This window comes from Cimex lectularius, unplaced genomic scaffold (genome assembly GCF_000648675.2).
Source record: "Cimex lectularius strain Harlan isolate CLEC.00 unplaced genomic scaffold, Clec_2.1 scaffold122, whole genome shotgun sequence".
In the NCBI taxonomy this organism is placed as follows: Eukaryota; Metazoa; Arthropoda; class Insecta; order Hemiptera; family Cimicidae; genus Cimex; species Cimex lectularius.
The window spans coordinates 741,215-763,814 of NW_019392735.1; the positions used below are offsets into that span (position 1 = coordinate 741,215).

At 35.8% G+C, this 22,600-nt stretch overlaps 1 long non-coding RNA gene across 1 annotated transcript; it reads right to left on the reverse strand.

The window, feature by feature from the left end:
* Window positions 1-7,753: 7,753 nt before the first annotated feature.
* On the reverse strand, window positions 7,754-20,746 carry LOC106660991. The gene is made up of 4 exons (XR_002910316.1): window positions 20,132-20,746; window positions 12,317-12,438; window positions 9,152-9,261; window positions 7,754-7,804 (listed from the first exon to the last, which is right to left on the reverse strand). It is a non-coding gene; the product is annotated as an uncharacterized LOC106660991 (long non-coding RNA).
* Window positions 20,747-22,600: the final 1,854 nt, after the last annotated feature.

A 22,600-nucleotide genomic window follows, 5' to 3' on the forward strand; every position in this document is an offset into this window, starting at 1 on the left:
GTATAAATCAATAATCAAAACAAGATAAACCTTGTTCACACTTCTAATGAAATATTAGATCGTTCACAAGGGGACATTCTTAGTCCCATCCTTTTCATCATCTATACTGCTGACCTACCTACACACCAAAGCTCATGACAACCTATGTTGATACTGCAATTTTGTCCTCTACCTCGAATCCTACCCAAGCTACCTCCAATGCCCAAGAACACCTCGAGTTTATCGACTGGTGCAAAAAGTGAAGGACAAGACTGAATGAAGGAAACTGTTCTCAGTGTATGTTCACATTGAAAAAATAGACTTGCTCTATACTGTACATCAACAACAAAGGGATACTGACTTCCTAGGACTATACCTAAACAGCAGTTGTGAATTCCCCACAGAAGACTTAAAAGGTAACACATTAACAGAAGACTTGGTCAACTACGAAGAATCCTAAGACCAAAATCCGTCAAACGCACCTAACGTTATACAAGACTTTGCTGCGATCACTTTGGACATACAGAGTGGAACTGTGGGGTTCTGCCAAGCTATCCAACATCCAACGCATCCAATTCTTCGAATCAAAAGTTTTCAGGCAAATCATCAAATATTCTTACTATGTCACTGTGGTATACCACACCTCAAGTATACCACATCGTTGTCACCAATGTGAAATTTGGATTACAAATATTTATTTTAACATACATTCGTTTTATGATTACAAACATTTTCTTTTTTTACAGTTATCTTAGGTTTACCACCACAGTCAATAACCTCACTATCCACAACGACCTCAACATTCCTTTTAAGTTAACCTTTCAATCCTTCCTATATATATTATATATTATGCAGGGTGGGCGACCAAGACCCGAGGGGTTAAAAGCCTAGGTAGGCCCGTACCCCATCCCTAAAAGGTCCGGGACTTGGTCGGCTCACGAGTCCTGCATTGAAAACCCCAAGATTTTGGACCATTTTATCTTGGGGAGTGATTTGTCAATGTCCTCTCCTTCAAAAGTTTCAAATCTATCCCTGGCATACCTCTCACATTCTGCGAGGTAGTGTCGAGCCGTTTCTTCTTTTATTTCACAGAAGCGGCAAAAGGGGCCTGGTAGGATACCCATTATGAAGAGGTGTCTTCTCAAGGGGCAATGGCCCGTTAGGATACTTATCAGCCTCCTAATTCCCCTCCTTGAGTTAGAGAATAACCATTTCGCTTGTTTTGGTTTGATTTCCTTCAGAAACTCCTTCGATTGCCTATGTCCAGGGGACAGATTCCATTCTTTCAGGAATTGTTTCATGCCCCAGCAATTAATATTCTCTTTCGTTGTGCTTACAGAGTGGGGTAAGACCGGTTGTGGCCCGCAAACGCGGTATTTGAGCCTTCTTTGGCCAGGCTGTCCGCCTCTTCATTGCCATAGTGCCCCTTATGAGCTGGTATCCATATGAGGGTTACTCTATTCTCGTACCTGGTAGTAATCCTATTAATAAGTTCAACTGTTTCCTCTACCAGCCTAGATGTTGATAACTCTTTTTGTAATGACTTAAGACTGGCCTGACTGTCGGAAAAAATTCTAATATCTTTTCCCTTAATCTTGTTCTCCATGAGTGTTCTACAGCAAACATTGATGGCCCAGACCTCCGCCTGAAAAACTGAGGTGTTATTACCAAGAGGGTAGGAGATGCTGATCCCTAATTTAGGTCCTTCCAGTCCTTCCTAACTCTATGGCTAGAGCCCTCTCTCCAGATTTCCATCCCGAAAGTCAGCCTTAATCGACGATGGCCTCGAGACCTCCTTGCCCTTTAATCCTTCACACTGAGTACCAACATTGGTTGGCTTCTCATAGCATGTGTCCTCCGGGTACAACATTCGCATTAGAGTTAGTGTGGTGACTGAGTAATAAGAACAACATACAGTGATCACATTTGTAATATATACAAATTTGTATAGACTACAGATAGATTGTTCGAAGATTGTTCAAAATATCTTTTCTTGAAGTTTTTTGTATGATGGTTGCTGCTGCGTATTTCAGCCAATCGCTTTAAATTTCAGACCGATTAGCGATCATTTATATGGTAAATTTATTATTAAATAGAGCAGATGTACAACTTGTTTAGAAATTGGAGGAAACCATGGAAACTGAAAAAAATGAGTCCGACTTGACATGCTAATTCGCGATTTGCGTAACATTTAAGTTGTGACAAGAGAATTAATCACGCACGCGATGCGTTTCCTGAGCGGTCGAGATCAAAGATAAGTTCAAAATATGAATTTAACATTAAGGACAAATTGCTGATTTACAATGATCTGCTGATTTGATGCATGTCCTTCATCAAAAGCAATAAATACTACGAAATTAAGAGAGCTTTTTTTTTAAATCCCCTCTTCCAGCTAAAATAGATACATAATCGTAGGGCAATTAGGAGGAAAACAAATAATCCTCCTCTCCGAGTCTGCGAGTTAACAAGAAATATCCGATAATTATAAGGCATGTTCTCCCCCTGGCAATTTCACCCATGAAAGCGGGACGGCCGGCCATTTTGTTCTTGAGGAGTGCCTTCCAGCTAACCGCTTATTATCTCCTCTCGTCCGTCCTGATGGATTTAGTAAATAGTGATTGAAAAAAAAATCTCTTTTGTTTATTCAAGGGACCAATAAACGGCCGGTTAAACTGGCCTCCCCTCGTCCAGAGGCGAGCACTCCTCTCTTTCTATCCTCTTAACTCAACCTTAACTGCCTCGCGGGAGTGGCAGCTTGTTAACTTAGAGGATGAAGAACTTCTATTTTTCAAAATCAATCGCCCGGTTTTATAGATTCTTGTCGTTGCTATTTGCTTTTAGGATTATGAAATACGACTTGTTATTATTAAGCCGACGTATAAGGTTAACTGGTCAATAATTTTTAAAAATAAACATATTTATTATCCGCCAAGAGGTCGTTTTATTATTCTTACTGCCATACGAAACACTCATTTCAATTTATTAAACAATCTTCATAAATAATTTATAATGAAAAAATGTTTAATAAGTATACCAAGATTACAATTTCAGAAAACTTTGTAATTTTTCCTTAGCTAAGCTTGTATGGCCAATTCTGGCCCCAAAATAATAAATCTTCTGTCATATGTGCTATAATATTATATTGCATATACTACTTCTTTCCAAATATGTATATGAAAAATACAAATTTTTGAACTTTTATCTTACTACAAGTTAAAGTTGGAATTTAAGACTGACCGTTTTTCTTGCTATAATTTAATTTTGGCAGATTTTTTTTTTAAATATTCAAAGTATACAGGGTGTATCAACTTCTACATTCAACCCATTGAATTCGGAAACAATTAACTTTAGCAAAACACGGTCTTATACAAATAAACCAAGTGAATTTTGGCTGGAAATAGCTTGGTGTTAACGTGCTAACAATGCTAACCGTTTTCGGAATAAACGGGAGGGCCATCTTGTTACCAAAAGCTCACGCTTTTTCCGTGGGTCATAACTCAGAGATGGTCGATCCTGTCAAAATTTTCCTCTTAGTAAAAGAGGCATAAAATAATGTAGAATCGAATTGTATAATAAAAATATGGGACTCCAGGTAGATGAGAAAAATGGCAAAAAGGATGGAAAATTCAAAAGGTGTGGTTGAGCTGGGAAGTTAGTGTCCGAGTGGATCGAGGTCACGATAGCTCAAGTGGTAGAGCAGCGGCGTATCAAGCCGAAGATCGTAGGTTCGAATCCCGCTCGTGCCATTGACTTTTTTATCTCAACTGAAAACCTTAATTAATTGTAAGATATTAATTGGTCAAGCGGACCACGAAATTAGTGAATTGAAGTAGATGAGAAAGTTTCGTTAATTCTGTTACGACCACGAGATTCCTAGCCAAAATTAACTTGGAATTTGTATAACACGATTTTTGGTTAAAGTTAATCGTTGTCGAAATAAAGGGAGTGGGCCATCTTGATACAAAAAGCATACCACTGCCTGTCAACCGCGTATAGCTGATTATGAATCTCGTTTGGATTCTCCCAGCTTTTCTATTATTTAGTTTCTATAGGAGCTACCTATCGAGACTGTTCTTGATGTGTAAGAGCTTTTGGGATAACGTGGTCCTCAAGCTATTCTTTATTGCTAGTTTAGCATCAGTGGGTTAGATCTTGAGTCAGCCATCGAGGTTTTTTCTTTCATCTTGTCTGAACATTCGTTCCCTTCTAGCAAGGACGCGTCCATGTACCCCAGACTACTACTGTTCTTCCTAGGGGCTCCAACTAGTGAATGTTTTGAGCAAAAGTACGATGAAAGGATCCACAAAGAACCTGTCTATTAAAACCGATATACTCAGGATTAATCTTGAATCTTCCTCAGATTGTACGACTCCAAATGCACCCCAAATCCCATAAGCTCACACACCACAATAATCCTGGGACGATTAAGTACGAAGCATTGTGCATAGTGCAGGCCACACTTTCTCTGGTCGTAGACCTCTCTGTGAAAAATAAAGCCAGCATACGTTGACCAACGTTCCAGAAACTTAGTACAATAGAGATTTGGTGGTGTGTTCATTTGGGCCAGGGTCATCAATTCATCCAAGGTATGGCCTGAACGACCCATATACACGGGTTGTATCAACTTCTAGACTACCCATCACGTATCTTCCATCAGGCATAACTCAGAAATGGTCGATCTTATCTAAATTTTCCTTTCAGTAAAAGTGGCATAAAATAAGCTCCAGAATCAAATTGTACAATAAAGATATTGATTTTTATTTAAAATAACAAAGTTAGTGTCGTTAGCTAGATTAGAAAGTTGTCTTAATTCTCTTACCACTAAGCGATTCCTAGCCAAAATTAACTTGGGGTTTGTATAAGACCGTTTTTTGCTAAAGTTCATCGTTTCCTAATTAAATGGGTGTACTAAAGGAGAAGTTGATACACCCTGTATACCGCAGTGTTCTATGGTTTGTTTCCATCTCGAGGCCAGGAGTTGGATTCCTTCGCAACACTACTCTTAGGGTTTTGAACGTAAGATTTCTGAAACTCCATTTTCTTCCCCATCCAGAGAATTAAAAGTTTTCCCTTGACGATAATGAGCCATGAACCGGAACAGATGGTAGTCGGAAGGTGCTAGGACTGTAAGTAGGGCGAGGAAGGAGCTCGATTCCATCCAATTCTGGAGTTTTTGTTTCGTGTAACGAGGTGTGTGGTCGGGCGTTATCTTGCTGAAACAAAGCCTGATTTCGACCCTCAAAATGGGTCAAAACATCATACATTTTTTGTAACTGCTCACAATAAAGTTTCGAATCAATGGTTCGATCGCCTAGAACGAACTCGTTATGAATTATGCTGTCGTAATTCCAAAGTACTGAGAGCATTGACTTTTTGTTGAATTAGCTTTGTTTGATGACTGACTGGTAGAACAAGCTGATTGTAGTCAAGTTTTTTTTGATCTTGGGGTTGTATCACAATGTATGTACTTTTTATCGCAAGTAACTATTCATTTGATGAACCGAAAGATCTTTCAAATGATTTCGACAAATTTCTACTCGGCGTTGTGCCTGCTCAATGGTCAACTCATGAGGAACCACTCTTAATGAGCGATTCAATTTCCTCAAGTTGTGCAGTCCACGATTTATGGTGGTTTGGGAAACTCCATCATCTCTTGCCAATTCCCGAGTTTTCTTTGGTCTGCCTCATGAGAGTCCTGCGATAACGATTTTCGTCCAGAACTCTCTTTCCTCTCGAGGCTGATGTCACTGGCATCAAATTTCTGAAATGCACACTGTCTGTTCAGAAAGTGTCTTCTTCACATTGCCGTTCCAAACCGATTGCCTCGGCGGCGGAAAACGTACGTTTCCAATAATGGTGTAATATTACCAACGTTTCAAATTTTACCATCATGTTCTTTAACCAAACTCTAAGACAAAACTGGAGGCAAGTCGAGTTCGTGTTTTGAAAAAGAAATAAAACCTATAGGGGATTAAAATTTTCAAGAAAATGAAATCGGTATATTTTATGACTGATCCTATTATATCTCTATATCTCTTTATTTTTCTGTGTACCTCGATATCTATATACATATTTTTATATCGATATATATACAAATTATCTATATATATTTTTATTTCAACACTCACTTTCTCAGTCACTCCCCCTTACTTCTCCCTCTCATCTCAAAGCGAGCTACAAAATCATGTGCTTCTTATTTGAATTGTAAATGGCCTGCTTAGACACACGTAAAACCACAACCACATCGACGAGTAAAAGGAAAGATCAAACAAAAACGTAGAAACAAACAAGGAAAAGAGAAAAACACACACACCACGTGTACAATAAAAAACAAAGAACAGGCAATCAGACTTTTGCTGACATCAAATGTGATCGAATTGTTAATCGAGAGCATTGTGAAAAAGTCTCGAAAACCCTTCAGAAGTAATTGTGTGAGAACAAAAACACAAATTAGAGGAAAAAACAAACACACACTTATTTCGTTTCCGTTCAATTAAAAAAAAAAAGCAGATAGTAATATGCATATAATTGGTTCTTATTAGCTTTGAACTTCATGAACTCGTTTCGAACAAGATGTACACATGTGATTGTTTTAAGAAGTCTTCAAGCTAAACAGAAAAATGCATGAATTATTTCATTTTTGACGACCTGCCTCAAACTTGCCGATATCGGGCAAAAATAGTTGTACGTTCATGCTCTCTTCGTGTGCCACATCAGTAGGCTTAAGTAATGGTTATAACTGGAGTAATCTCAGGTAAACTGGTACTTTAGCGAAGATTGGATACGGGCATGTCCCGTTAAAGGGTGTTAAATGGAAGTAAATCTATGTAAATCATAACAATTAGATAATTTGTTAATTTAATCAATAATCTATATTAAATTTTTATAGGTATAGAATACTTCAGGGGACCGCGATAGCTGAGTGGTCAGCGCGATAAGCTCTCGGCTCGTAGAATCCACGGTCGTGGGTTCGATTCTCATTGTCGCCCCTGGTCCTTTTTTCTCACTACCCTTCCCCCAACTACGTATACATGAAACAAATACGTACGTACTCTGACTAATGTGCGAGTTCATAAAGCCACTGTCTTCTCTCCCTATTTCCTCATTCTATTGATTTACTTGTACCAATGTATTTTATTTAAATTTAAAATTCGAGTCTCCCCCTCTCTCTCTCTCTCCTCTTTCTTTCTGCTCATTCAATGTAAGAAAGTACCATGAGACCTAATTTTGCGAGATTTTATAAATAAAACGTTAATTACCTCTTCTTCCTTTCTTTCGTTTTCGTTTTCCTTTCCAAACATATTTCCCTTTCTCTTCTCTCTTTCCCTCCCCTATATTGGTCTATTCATGTATTTTTCTTTCTCTATATCTACTTACTCTCTTTAAATTTAACCCTCATGAGCATGACAAATGATTTATTAGTATACAAAATTGAACTCTCTTTCTTTCTGAATATAAGTAAAATATATGGGTAGAGGGAGTGGGAGTGGGAGAGGGAGAGGGAGAGAGAGAGAGAGAGAGAGAGAGAGAGAGAGAGAGAGAGAGAGAGAGAGAGAGAGAGAGAGAGAGAGAGAGATTCCTTCACTGCATGTAGAGAGCAAGTAGAAATGCCACCCAATTTGAGATTTTTGCATGAGCATGACAGAATTTGGGTGCCATTTTCGAAAAGGAAACAGGTCTTTTTTTTATTGAATACAGTATTTGATCTCATCTTGTGTTTATTTTTTGTATATACTGAGAGTGTATGTATTTAATAATGTGAGAGGGCTGATGGTGGAAGATTGAGTAATTATTTTGTACATGTATATTGTGGATAGCAATAATCCTAAAAGCAAAAAATCAATGTAAATGTTTTACAAATACACATAATACGACTGATTGATGTATGCCTGTTCTTCTGAAAACTAAGAAGAAGAAGAAAAATAACTTTATTATGGGACTGGTGTCCCCTAAGAATAATTTACATAAACTAAATAAAGGAAGTTCCTTCTATGAAGTTAAAAGTTAAAAAAAAAAACATAGAAATCTTGGCACAATGTATACCAATAAGGCAGGACAGAAGAAAAAAATTATGAGAATATTAAACAAAAATAACAAATATTAACGTGAGGTCTCTGCTTGGAGGGAGAGGAGGTGATTATACATACAGGTGGGATTTAAAGGAGGAAAAGGAGGCAGCGTGACGAATAGAAAGAGGAAGGGAGTTCCAGGGTTTACGGGCCCGAGCCTTCTGATGAGGAGCTTCTGATCCGAATCAGAAAGGATCTTTCGAAGGTATGGGTCGTATGTTGCGGAAGGATAAGGTCGATTGGGGATGAGCGGGTCTTACGAGCGAGATGTGAGGAGTTGAATTGGAGGGATTGGATGATGTAAGGAGGACGACGAGTGTGGATGGACTGGAAAAGAAAGCAATCTAGGAAATATTGTGCACGGAAGGAGGGGAATAGCCAGGAAAGTTGGGAATACAACCCCCACACCGTACACAAATCTTATGCAACAATTCATAATACACTTCAATCGCGCATTCTCCCCCTCCGAGAGACCGCCGTATGCCAAACAGCTATAATTGAAGAAGGGAAGTATAAGGGAAGATACAAGGAATTTGCGGGTGGAGAAAGGTAAGAGAAGCCAGGACCGACAAAACAGGCTGAGGGAGGCAATACAATGGCGGGAAATTTGGGAAATGTGAGGATGCCAGGAAAGGTCAAAGACTACTCCTAGGTTTTTAACCGAAGAGCAGAAGGGGATGGGATGGTTATTTAGCATGAGAGGTGGGATGCTGGGGAGTTGGAATTGAGGAGTTGCCTGGACCCGATAATTATGGCGGTGGATTTGGACGGATTGAGGACTAGGGAATTTTTATGGGCCCTTTCGTTGATGGAGTTTAGGTCTTTTTGGATCTTGAGAGTGGCGGAGTGAAGATCGGAAGGGTGGAAGGATATGTATATTTGGGAGTCATCGGCATATAGGTGATAGTTACAAGACTGGATGGAGTCGGGCAGATCATTGATATAAATGGAAAAAAGGATAGGAGAGATGCTAGAGCCTTGGGGCACCCAAAACTACCCAACTATTGTAAATTATTCTGCTGCTTGATAATCTAACACATATTTAACATGTTTTTTTAAATAATACAACTTAAAAATAAATGAACTACAATTTGGTCTTTTACCTCATTTTGAATGATTACCACTCTTCTCGGTATATATTTTAGTTCATGGTTCTCGTTTTTCCCAGAAAAAACCAGTTCTTTTTTCTTCTTTTGTATTGTGTATTTGTATCCTATAAAGTATTGTTATTATTATTCAATTTTGAAGGATATTTAAAAGCTTTTAAATCATGTCTTGGTTTTTTTCCATGGCACTTATTAGAGATTTAGAGTTGTGTTCAGTTAATGGTATAATTTATTAAGAAGTACCAATAGGCATTGATACTTTAAGAAATAATAATTTAAAAGTTAAAGACAGTGATATTTGGTAGGCCTGTAGGTGGATTAAATATGAAGGAACTCTGTCCTTACTGAATATGTTATGAAGCCGAATTGTATTTGATTGTAAAGTAAAACACCATCGAGAATAGTCTGCCTTAAAAAGTGTCAACTAGATCAACGGGCAATTTAACAGTTGTTTTTGTAAATTCATAGCAAACACAAGGCTTTTGTAAAAACCTTGTATCATAACACAAATATAAATATGATAATAAGGTCTTATCCTTTTTTTAACAAGTAATATCCAGAAGTTACAAAGAACATTATTATTATCAGTAACAAATGTAAATCTCCATTAAGTAACAAACAAAGCATGGGTAATTGAAAATTAATTTATTCAACAAGGAGAGTTATGGAATTAATATTTTAAAATACTATTTAATAATCAAAATGAGAAATGATATTTGTTTTACCAGTAACAATGAAAAGAGCAAATTGAAAGGTGCAATAGGATACAATGCAACAACCATGTCAATGATACAATATCTTTTCAACATTTTTTTGTATTGTCACGATTTAATCAAAACTCCAAAAAGGTGTACAAAATAAGTTTTAAACAACACTTTAATCAAAACTTAAACAAAGTAGCGCTCTCTCTTGAAAAAATATCTTTCTAAAAGCTGTTAAGATAGCAGCACCTGCCAAACCTTGGCAGACAAGGATGGCAATTTTTGATTTTGTATTATAAATTTTTTGTGATTTACAAGAACTTCTGGTTTTACATAGATCAAAAGGGCTCAACATACAAACTAAACAATTTTTTTTTTAAATGAATGTTAAAAAAATTATCTTAAAATTTTTTTTTACAACTGTTTTTGGAATCAGGGATGTAGGCAAATGTCAGTAAGTGATTAGCTTTTTTTCAACACAATTAATTTTTTTTTCAATTTAAATTGGCATTAGTAAGAAAAATGTGCTCTCTGGCTTTAATTAATTGCTTCTAATTTTTTTGGCCTGTTGATGTAACATTTTTTAAGAAACTTTTTGGGTAAGTTGTTCCACTCTTGGCAGACAAGGATGGCAATTTTTGATTTTGTATTATAAATTTTGTATGTCTTGGCTAAACAGTTAAATTAACTTTTTTATTTAAAATACACCACCATTTCAAAAAAAGCCGCAAAACGCTGAGATTTTTGTGATTTACAAGAACTTCTGGTTTTACATAGATCAAAAGGTCTCAGCAGTACAAACTAAACAATTTTTTTTTAAAATGAATGTTAAAAAAATTATTATCTTAAAAAAATTTTTTACAACTGTTTTTGGAATCAGGGACGTAGGCAAATGTCAGTAAGTGATTAGCTTTTTTTCAACACAATTAATTCATTTTTTCAATCTAAAATGGCATTAGTAAGAAAAATTGTACTCTCTGGCTTTAATTAATTGCTTCTAATTTTTTTGGCCTGTTGATACAACGTTTTTTAAGAAATTTTTTGTGTACATTGTTCCACTCTTGGCAGACAAGGATGGCAATTTTTGATTTTGTATTATAAATTTTGTATCTTGGTCAAACAGTTAAATTAAGTATTTTATTTAATATACACCACCCTTTAAAAAAAAAAGCCGCAAAACGCTGAGATTTTTGTGATTTACAAGAACTTCTGGTTTTACATAGATCAAAAGGTCTCAGCAGTACAAACTAAACAATTTTTTGTGAAATGAATGATAAAAAATTTATTATCTTAAAAAAATTTTTTACGACTGTTTTTGGAATCAGGGACGTAGGCAAATGTCAGTAAGTGATTAGCTTTTTTTCAACACAATTAATTTTTTTTTTTCAATTTAAAATGGCATTAGTAAGAAAAATTGTGCTCTCTGGCTTTAATTCATTGCTTCTAATTTTTTTGGCCTGTTGATATAATGTTTTTAAAGAAATGTTTTGGGTACGTTGTTCCACTCTTCCACTATAGTTACCTTAAGCGTAGCAAGTTGATCCTGTGACAGAGCCTTTATTTTGAGACTGCCCCTGTATGTCACTATATAACACCCTGTATGTGTTTGAATGGGTTAAGGTGTGCACGCCACTCCAAGGATTGGATAGCTATGGTGTACAGCTACTCAGAAACACATCTGGCTGAGCAATATCATGTATGAGGAATGCTTAATTTCATGCCCATCTGGACTAAAGAGCACTGTCGTCTCTTCAATGAATAGCACTTTTTGTGAGGTGAATGTATATAGAAAGTCCTACAGCTATTTATTTTTGAATAAGTGGACATGCTAGTTTATATTTCTATTTCTAAAAGCAATTGCTCATTTTCTTAAGCGATTCTCCCATGAATTTATAATTATATGCACATCTGTCTGCCAACCTTTGTCCCCATAAATCATTAAGAACGAAATCATTGTCACTCTGTCCACACACCCTGAATAAATAATTCAAGCCTAGCGGTGCTCCATTCTATTTCATTTTTCTCTAAAAATAGCGTAGAATTTGGATTTTTTCTTTTCAATATTTACATGGTGGCGTTCACATACTTGTTCAAAAATTTTCATCCAGTCAGAAGCATTTTCATTTTTACCTTGAAATTTATGTATAATAGAAGAAGTGTCATTGCATGACAAGGTTAGTTCTTTCTGGCCTAGTTTCAGTTTTAGGCTTTTCATTAATGTAAGCAGATTTTCTTTCACTAGTGGAAGGTAAAATATTAGGGCGGTGGAGGACGGAAATAAAATCCACAGCACTATGCAAAAGTGGCGAGTAATATCTTAATCTCTCTTCACCGGAAAACAGCTAGACATCACTCTGATCCAGGAGATGGGTAAGTGAGGGCATGGTAAAACGGATTAAATGCAGATAAATTGGTTTACTGTAGGGATTTTGATAAACCTAGATCTGCTATATTAATCTACCCGAAAGTGAAGTTATCTGTTCCAGATTACACCACCAGACATCTTGTTGTAAAGTAGAAGGGCCATCCTGCTAGAGAATATATGCGCCAGTCAGGTCAGCAGGTATAAAAGCTTGTCCAGCACTGAAAAAACAACATCCATTTCATATCATCATACCAACAAGGGCAACTTTAACAAATAATGTAGTGGTGGGTAATAGAGTGAATAAACCAACTTTCGTCACTAGTCCTAAGAGTTATGTCACACTAGCGAGCACATATATTAATAACACAATAAAAAATTGTCATGTTTCCTCGAAACCATCTAGGACCGATCACAGAATCATAAACTTTTCGGTGGAGGCAAATAAGTGAAACACCCCAGTTTAGAGAGATCCTAAGAGGACGTACTGGCAGGTCTATTAAGCATTTCTTAAGCTAGAAACAGAATGGGTAAACTTTGCAGTTAAACATAAACAAGAACTATATCAAGCTGAAGGTTGACAAAGGCAATCACTAGAGCCTATGAAGGATGTAGCTCATTAAAACCCAAAGGGACAAATAGAGATGTTCCATGGTGGAATAATGAAATGGTCTACGGACTAAAATAGAATACTTTTCAATAGAGCAAAAGTGACAGGTAAATGGGATGAATAAAAAAATTCTGTAACTGAAAGTTCTGAGAAAAGCAAAAAGAAAATCGAATTTCCCATTGCGACAAGGGCAGAAAATTAAAACAAAAGGATGCTCAGTCAATCCTGGCAGATGGGAGTAGAACCCACGACAAGAGAAGCCCCATCACAAACACATCCCAACATATTATAACTTTCACGCTAATAAATACATTCGCTCAAATTAAGGATATTATTTCAATGTACATATGAAAGTGCTCCCTTTATGCGACCATGAACGTTTATCTGCTTCAAATTTCAAATTCTTATTAATACAACTATCGTGCTTGAAATGTTGTTTAAAGTCTGCAGGCAAACCACTCCTTATTCTTTGTGTCGCTAATTTCTCACACTCTGCTTTACATATAATTGGGCGTCACCTAAAGGGCATCTCCGTGGTCTTTATTTGGCGAGGAGATGCTCAACTGTCAGGCTGGTGTGGCCTATCTGTATGCGGCTCAATATGATTTTTGTAACTTATACATTTTTGTGTGTAAAAAATCCACTAAGCAATCTTTATGAATGTGGTGGCCACCTGTATATACCACGGTACCACTGCCACTATTGGTTATGGAATTGTCTCGCCCTCCACTCTGAGGTCAATCAGAGTAAGAGCCCTTTCGTATATAAGCAGGGGTATGTCCCACTGACTTTACACTCTTCTACCCGTCGAGGTCCCACTGCACACCTCGAGACTCGTCTACCCGACGAGCTCCTGCCAATCCCAATCACTAAAGGAGCACCGACAACGACGACAGCAAAAAACTTGCAGCATTAGCCTGGATCTCGCCTTCTCAACACAGCCGACTAGCTATACTGGCCAACTGCTGCATCCGAGTTCCTTCAACCGCTGCAGTCTACCGACTCACGGCCCCGGTCCTAACCCAACGCTCCTCTGGGTCACGGACCACTACCAACGGCACACAGACGCACACGCACGGAACCGACCTCGATCCATCGTCTCCACTACGAAAAAACACCGGCCCTTCTCAGGGCCACCAAAAAACCCCAGTCCCTAAAATGAACAACTACATTATACTGATAAGCCAGAATTATATGAATGTCGTGCTACCAACATCTTTCACGTGTTTTCTTAGTTTTATAAAAGTATAAAATGTTAAATATTCATTAAATCAGTTATTAATTTTATATTGTTTATCAGTGCCCCACCCTCTTATAAACCAATAAGCCTCCTTCCTATTTTATCCAAAATCTTTGATCGTATCCTCCTTAAAAGACTATTCCTTTATTCGACTCTGAAAACGTAATTACTAACCATCAATATGGGTTTCGACCTCTCCCTTCAAGGGCTTCAGAGTAGTCGACACGATATCCTCGGCTCTAGAAAACAAAAAATACTGCTCAGCTGGACGTTTCTGGACGTTACGGAAGCATTTGACCGAGTATGGCACCCCGGCCTCCTCTTTAAGTTAAAATGTATCAAAATGTATAAAATGTATGCGGTCTGGTGTGATGTAGGTTTCAGAAAAACATTTTCTTTATAGTGCCAACGTTTCGATCTTTATTGAGATCATCTTCAGGGCCTGGAATTTACAAACATTGTTTACATTTAACAAATACATTTAGGATGTGGAAAAGTGAATTTATATAATGCAAAATATATTTTTTATATTCAATCAAAGTATTTCTACTCACACAAATTCAACGCTCTCAACACGACACGCAAGAATGGCACAATTACACACAAGACAAACACTTTGAGCCCTGAAGATGATCTCAATAAAGATCGAAACGTTGGCACGATAAAGAAAATGTTTTTCTGAAACTACATCACACCAGACCGCATCTCACGATTTCTGAATAATTATTAATTAAAAAGTATAATAATTTAAAAAATCGTTATTTTAATTTTTATTTGCATACTGGCAATTCTATGTAGACCTTGACACCATCAAATTAACTTTTTCTCAAGCATCAAAACAGTCAATTTTTCTTAATATATCTACATTGACTCTATCAATTAATGCTAAATCACCATATTTATCAACATTCATATATTAAACAACTGATGAAAGGAGTGAAAAATTTAGTTTTTACCGGTTATCTTTTGTATTCCACTTCCTTAGTGTTGCGTTAAGCTGACGTCAATAGCTATCGAAGCCCTCATATATTCGTGATAAGTCTTTAAAAAATGACTTAAACATGTTCAAAATAGGAATAATAGGAATAATACTTCTGTTCAATTTGAGAAACCCGGGTTAAACGGAGCCTTCGACTTTTGTACTTTTAACGACGTGGAATATCATCTCCGACCTCGAATAGCAAGTCGTTAATCTTGTTCCACTTCCAAGTGCAAAACGTGCATGATCAAAATAATTATAAAATTTGACCGTTTGGTAAATAACGTAAGACTGTAGTATTGATGGAAAATTTAAAAACAAATTATTTGGGGCTTATTGTGAATGAAACAAGGGTTATAATATAATATATATTCTCATAATATATATTTCTCATTCTCATAACATATATTCTAAAGGCTATAGCTTATAAGCTTAGTTTTGGGGTTCTGGCGTTGTTTTTAAATATTAAGCTTTTCCCTTTTCGGCGTAAACTATTCGAAATTATTTTCACGTTTTGTTAAACTTCACGCTGATTATACTGTTTTGTGCCGGTTTCGGCAAGGTGTGATTATGGCATTTTTATAAATTTATAAAATACACTCATAGACAAAAACCGGACATTTGTATTTGTTTGTTTATTTTCAATAATAAGTAGGTATAAAGATTAATACCCCTACACCATCCACGACCTGGATCTATCTCATAACTATTTGCTCAAAAAGAATCTTAGTAAAACTTACTACAAGGATATTTATGCTAGTCTGACGGGTTAGACATCATTTGCTGCCTCCAAAAGTCAACAGCTCTTGTGGTTGAGTGGTCCGTTTCAAAAGACGAAATCCGAATGAATATTTACTCGATGCCTGAGAGACTTAAAGCCCTCCGCAAGGTCAGATGATGTTATACGTGTTATTAAGAGCAAAAATAGGTAATAGTTTGTTAAATTTTAATATATCACTAAATGATTTTCCGGTGTTTTGATTGATTTTCTTTCAAACTGATATAATTAAATAATTTTGATTAATTACTCATGAATTTCCGATCTCGTTTAATTTGGTTTGCATTAAAATAAGTATGTTGAAATTAATATAACAATAACAATACATATCGCACACGTACAAAAAAAGTGACACAAAAGAAAATTTTACAGGAGAGAAGAAATGGAAGTTTACTTTTTTTACTTATGTATTAAGTACACGCCATTACGGTTGTTAGCAATATAAACTTTCATGATCCATCAATACTGTCTTTCGTTTCTCCAAGACTTAAACGAAAACACAAAACTTTAAAAATCCAACTGTACTACCCCTAAAAAACTGCCCCCTTTTGAGTTCTTCACTCTTCTTGCATATCTCAGTAATTTACGTTAGTTTGTTTGCTATAACGATAACGGTGGTCAATGAATGACTGTAAGGGTGATAATTTTTTTATTAGTAACATACAACATACAAACCTAACATACGAGCATAAATATCCTTGTAGGAAATTTTATTAAGATTCTTTTTGACCAAATGTGCTTTCCTCCTGGAGTCAGGGATAATTTGTTATTTAAAATACAAAATTAATTGTTGAAATAAAGGTTTTATTGATTATTAAAAATATTGTAATTAAAACATTAAAAAAATCGTAAAATCATAAAATAATCTAAAAGTTAAGAGACAACATTGTTAAAAAATTATGAAAAAACAATGTAATAATTAAGAATGTTAGTAAAATAAAAGAAATGAAACTAAAATAATTCACGAACACTCTAGATCAAGGTATGGTCTTGAAGAAAAAAGCAAATTCAGTTGTTATTGCGAAGCTTTAGACCTATTTTATGGGGGCCTATATTAATTTCACTTTGCGAAGAACATATTTGATTGATTTAAACAATTGATTTAACAATTGTTTTTCATAATCCGTTACAGTTCGTGGTCCAATTGATCAATTAACTTTTTTCAATTATGAAGTTTTTTCGGAGAATCTACGGAAGAGGTCAACACAGAGAAAAACTTCCTTTCGGTTTTCGCCGAGCTTTCGGCAGTTTTTATACTGTCATCTTCAGGGCCTGTTTTATTATCATATAAAAAAAAATTAAAAACATGAAAAAACAAATTGCACAAAAATTGAAATATCTTACTTAAACCTTAATGGGGAAATAAAAAGACATGGTGTTTTGGGCACCGAAGTACATTACTTTTTTTTTGGTGCTCAGCTTCTAAACATCATTTAAATTGAATAAATTAATAATTAAAAATTACAACTGTAAGTATAATAAAAATTAAAAAACGTGGTCGAGAAAAGGTTATCTCATAAAAGTCTAAAAACTAGTAAAAACTTTTTTTTTCTCAGGTACATGCGATCAGTGTGTTTCTTATACATACATATATACAATTAACTTATCTTACATTACGATACATTAAGATTACAGATCAAAAAAACAAAACAAAAAAATAACAAACCCTCTTCGACGAGAGGAACAAAGGCTACGGGAAACGATCCCCGACAGAATGATGACAACAAACTTGACCTCTTCCGTAGATCCTCCGAAAAAACTTCATGTTTCCAACAGGTCGATAACCCAGCTCATCGTTACATTTTTTTAATTAATTAATATTTATGAAAGGTATTGGTTAAGATTTAAAAAAAAAGGCACAAAGGAGGGAAAATTCGAGAGGTGAGGTTGAGATGGGAAGTTAGTGTCCGAACGGATCGATGTCCCGATAGCTCAAGTGGTAGAGCAACGGCGTATTTAGCCGAAGGTCGTGTGTTCGAATCCCGCTCGTGACACTGACTTTTTATCTCAACCAATACCTTTCATAAATAGTTTTTCGTAATGTGACAATGTGACTCCGGTATACCATAAAATCCTTCACTAAACACGAAAAACTGACGTAACTCGAAATGTGCCACTTTTCCTGACAAATCCTCACATCGATGCTTTAAAGCTCAACACACCACCAAGATATGCCACTTTTCGTGAATGGTGACAGTATGTTCCCGCCAGTTCAAAAGTGACACATAGTGCTGCCTAACAGCTAAGAGTCCACCTACAGTTGTGTCATACACCCGAATACTTAAACAAAAAAAAACAACAACTAAATATCCCGGTTTTTATAATTTTTCGATTGTGTCACTTTTCTTGTGGGTGTGCAATATAGTTTGAAATAAACAAATAAATGCGAGTGTTGGTTTTGTCTTTGAGTGTACATTTATTTATAATTTTTGAAGAAATTGTGCAGTTCACATGGTAAAGAATAAAATTTATTTTGTCCGAACTAAAAAAACATATTGAGAGGAAAATAGAAGATGAGGAACCCATAACCAGAATATTTAAGTAGAAGATTGTGTTGGCTTTTAAAAACCATAAAACAGTACATACATTTTTTTCCAAAGTCAAAGACCCAACACCAACAGCCTACAAATCCGATGTAATTTATAAAATTAATTGTATAAACTGTCCAGCAACGTGTATAGGAATAACATCGCAATATAAAAAAAACGGAAAAAACCAAAGACATCTATGACAGTAAAACACCACAAACCAATCCCACAGCATGGGACAAAACAACTTTGGTTTCGACAAAATAGAAATAATTAATACAGAAAAAAAATACAAACGCAACTTTCTAGAAATAGTTTACATTAACAGAGCCACACACAGGATTAATTACAGAACAGATACATGCAAACTCAGCCCTAGCTACTCCAACATTACACTTTATGATATTATATACACTATATTATTATGAAGTTGTATACATTATATTATTAGTTACTATAAGCTATTAAATCTTACTTTTATATTTCCTTTCCTTCGTTATCGTCCTTGATGATTAACTTCCTTTCCAATCCATTTATATTTAGTGGTTTAATGGTCCATTTTAATTTTTCCAATTGACTATTCTTTTCATATAATATATATATATATTAAAAGCAAAAAATCGAAGAGGAAATGGTGTAAGAAGTGGCTCCTGAACAGAAGCCGTAATACCCACATCAATTTGATGAAAGATCTTTCCCTTGAACCCGCTGATTGTAGGAAATATTTAAGGATGGATGAAACGTCTTATTTATTCATTATATTTAGTGTTCTATTGACCAAATTACTTCTTTCAATTGATTAATCTTTTTTGTAACGTTTTTGGTTGAGATGAAAAATTAGTGTCATGAGCGGGATCGAACCCACGACCTTCGGTTCAATACGCCGCTGCTCTAACCACTTGAGCTATCGTGACTTCGATCCCCTCGGAAACCAGCTTCCCATTTCAACCTACAACCGTTCAAATTTTCCCTCTTTTTGTCATTTTTCAAATATCGTGTAATCAACATTCGATTCTCGGTGATATTTGAATTGGCCATGGGGAGGCCTTTTCAGATGAAAAGAATACTTAATTCTTTTCCAATATTGAATACCGAATCACAAAACAAAAATTTTCCCAGATTTATCTAGTCGCCCACCCTGTCACAATCAATAAAAACAGGAGATTATAATTCATGTTTCACAACACTTTCACACAAAACCAATATGACACTCCAAGAATAGCATCACATTTTAATTGAGTGTGAAATACTTGGTTCAAAATTTATTGAATATTATAATTTCTATCTTAAATTGTGTTTTTTCCAATCAACGTATGTTTTGTAATTGATCCCAGGCCCTGAAGATGACCGGAGGTCGAAAAATCGTCGGCAAAAAATGAAAAAGGTGTTTTTCTAAACTACCTCATTCTTGGCCGTCCTCACGTCTTCAACAAATTATGAAACAACAGGTCATTGAGAAAAACACATTATTATTATTCTTTAAAACGCGTAAACACAGCACTAATAAAAAATTACTAACATGTAATAACAACTAACTACAAAATGATTCAGATATTGTGCGAAAAACGGTCAAAAATGCTCTTAACACCTTAGTTTATGATTTATAATTTTTGTAATATAAGTTGTGACTTGTGTGCAGGTGCACATTAAATAGCTTGTTATTTTGTCTTTCAGTCATTATCGAGAGGAATCAGTGATAGTTTATATTTTTTTTTACATAATTGACACTTGATATTTGATTTGATTTTGCACAAACAGGAAGAACCAAAATTAACTCACCAACGAACAATCTCGAGAAATATCTAGTGAATTAGTTAGATAATAGTTTAGAATTAGACAAAGAATCTTTCAATACGGCCTTATGCCAGTGATTTGCAAATTATTTTCTCGTAATCATCACACTTAAAGAATTTATCTCTACGAATTCTGTCTGCATAATTTTTTTTTGTCTACGAACAAAATCGCGATCACGCCACATCAACGATGTTCATTGGTCGGCTGTTTTAAACCATCTAAATATGAGGAGGCACGCTCCCACCAGCTCCGGCCCGCGTGACACTATCCGCAAATACACAAACTTCTCACACTGGCATCATGATGTCAGACACCAAAAATAGTCGTTGGGGGGGTGGCAAGGAAAAGGTGCCAAAAAGAAAAAAATGGCGAAGTAGTGAAAGTAGGCAAACCACCAGTACTTTGAACTGACCATATCTGCCAGTCTGCTAGTAGAACGTATTCTAAGTTGCTTATCTTTCTGCCTCGTAAATTTGCATGTGTAAGCAGAAGGATAAAAAAAATTTATAGTCTCTTATAACATCTTGTTTAATCATCATAGTGCAAAGTGGTAATATTTTTTAGCAGTTCGAACATTTCTAAATTCTATTTCAAGACATACTTTCGTGAGTATTCTTATACTTTTTTGGGATTATAGGTTAACATAGCATTATTGTCTTTAATTAGCGTTTGTTTAACACGCATTTGATTTTTTTAATATCTTGCATGCTCAAATGTCTTAAGTAAAAATTTTTACAATTTACAAGTTAAGTATATGTTTAATTTATTTTATTACCTAACTGCGATATGAGTTCATCAGTGTAATCCACAGATATAAAAATATCTCAGTCAAAATAATGTTTTATTTATTTTTGTTTTATACTTACGGTACATGGTCACAATATCTTCAAATTCCTAATACTGATTAACTCCCCCCCCCCAAATATTTTTTTCTACAACCCAAAAACTCTCCAAAAATCTTTTTATTTAATCCTCATGGAGTAATGCCTGAATAATCTAAGACGTGATTTAGCTACATGCTAAATATAAACTTAGTTTTTACATAAATACACACAATCACTGAGTCACCGGGGCGAGCGTTACAGTTAAACATTACAACATTACAGTTATACACATACTCTTTCTCCCTATCCCTCTCCCTGTATCTTTCTTTCTTTCTTTGTTTCTCTATCTATCTATCTATCTAACTAACTATCTATATCTTTCTAACTCTACCTATCTACCTCACGTTACCGCCCTCCCTGCCGTCTTTCTATATCCGTCTGTTAATAATGAATATACACTAGGCTGCTTCTTCGATATCCAAGGGGCGTTTGATAATTCTGATACTTCTTGCATTATATCAGCATTAGATGATTACAATTTCGACTATCACCTGACTAGATGGGTGAAGACCTACTTGGAAGGAAGGATGGTCAATATGTGCTTAGGTGGTAGCACTCTTATAATTAATATCAAAGGAGGCTGTCCACAGGAAGGCTACTTGTCACCTCTTTTATGGTTAATTACAGTAAAGAGCTTAATAGAACTTCTGAACAATTCAAGTTTCCAGTCAATTATTTTCAAATAATGGTACCATAATGCTCAGAGGTAGGGATCCCCTGACTCTTTCACTAATGATGGAAAACGCCATGGGATTGCTTTATGAGTAGTGTTGTGATGAAGGTTTATCAATTAATCCTGTTAAACTAGAACTGATAACATTTAGCAGGAGAAGAATATTAGGTAATTTTAAAAACCCTAAATTTCAGGGCATAAAATTAAAGTTAGTGGATTCAATCAAATTCCTTGGTGTGACGCTTGATAGAAAACATGATTGGAAAGGTCATATTAATAATATATACAGTAAAGGCACAATATCAATGTGTACAATGTAGGAGTGGTCGGTAAAACGGGGTATCAAACCATGAGTAGTCTTTCTCTCTCTCTACTTTCACTCTCTCAAGTCTCTACCTCCCACACTGTCCTTCTTTTTAGTCTATTTGTTAGTCTGTCACTGTTCTTCTCTCTCTGTATATCTTATTCTCTCTCCTAGCTCTGCCTTTCTCATTCTCTGGATGTTTTTTCTCCCTCTTTCTCTCTGCTGACTCATCCCCCCTTGATCACTGTGTTTATCTTTGTCTCCCTGTGGGTTTTATACTTCATGGCCATCTCTCTATATCTCTGTATTCCATTTGCTCTCTCCGTCTCTCAATATTTCTATCTTTCCCTGTCTAGCTCCTTTCACTCTGACTATTTGTCTCCCCAATTTTCCTCCTTCTCTCTCTCTCTCTCTCTCTCTCTCTTTTTCTCTCTTTCTCTCTCTCTCTGTTTGTCTCTCTCTGTTTGTCTCTCTCTTATTATAATCTTATTCTCTCTCCCTAACTCTGCCTTTCTCAGTCTCTCTTTTTTCTCTCTGCTGGCTTACTCCCCCTTACCCTATATGCTGGTGGGCCTTAAACGACATGCCCATCT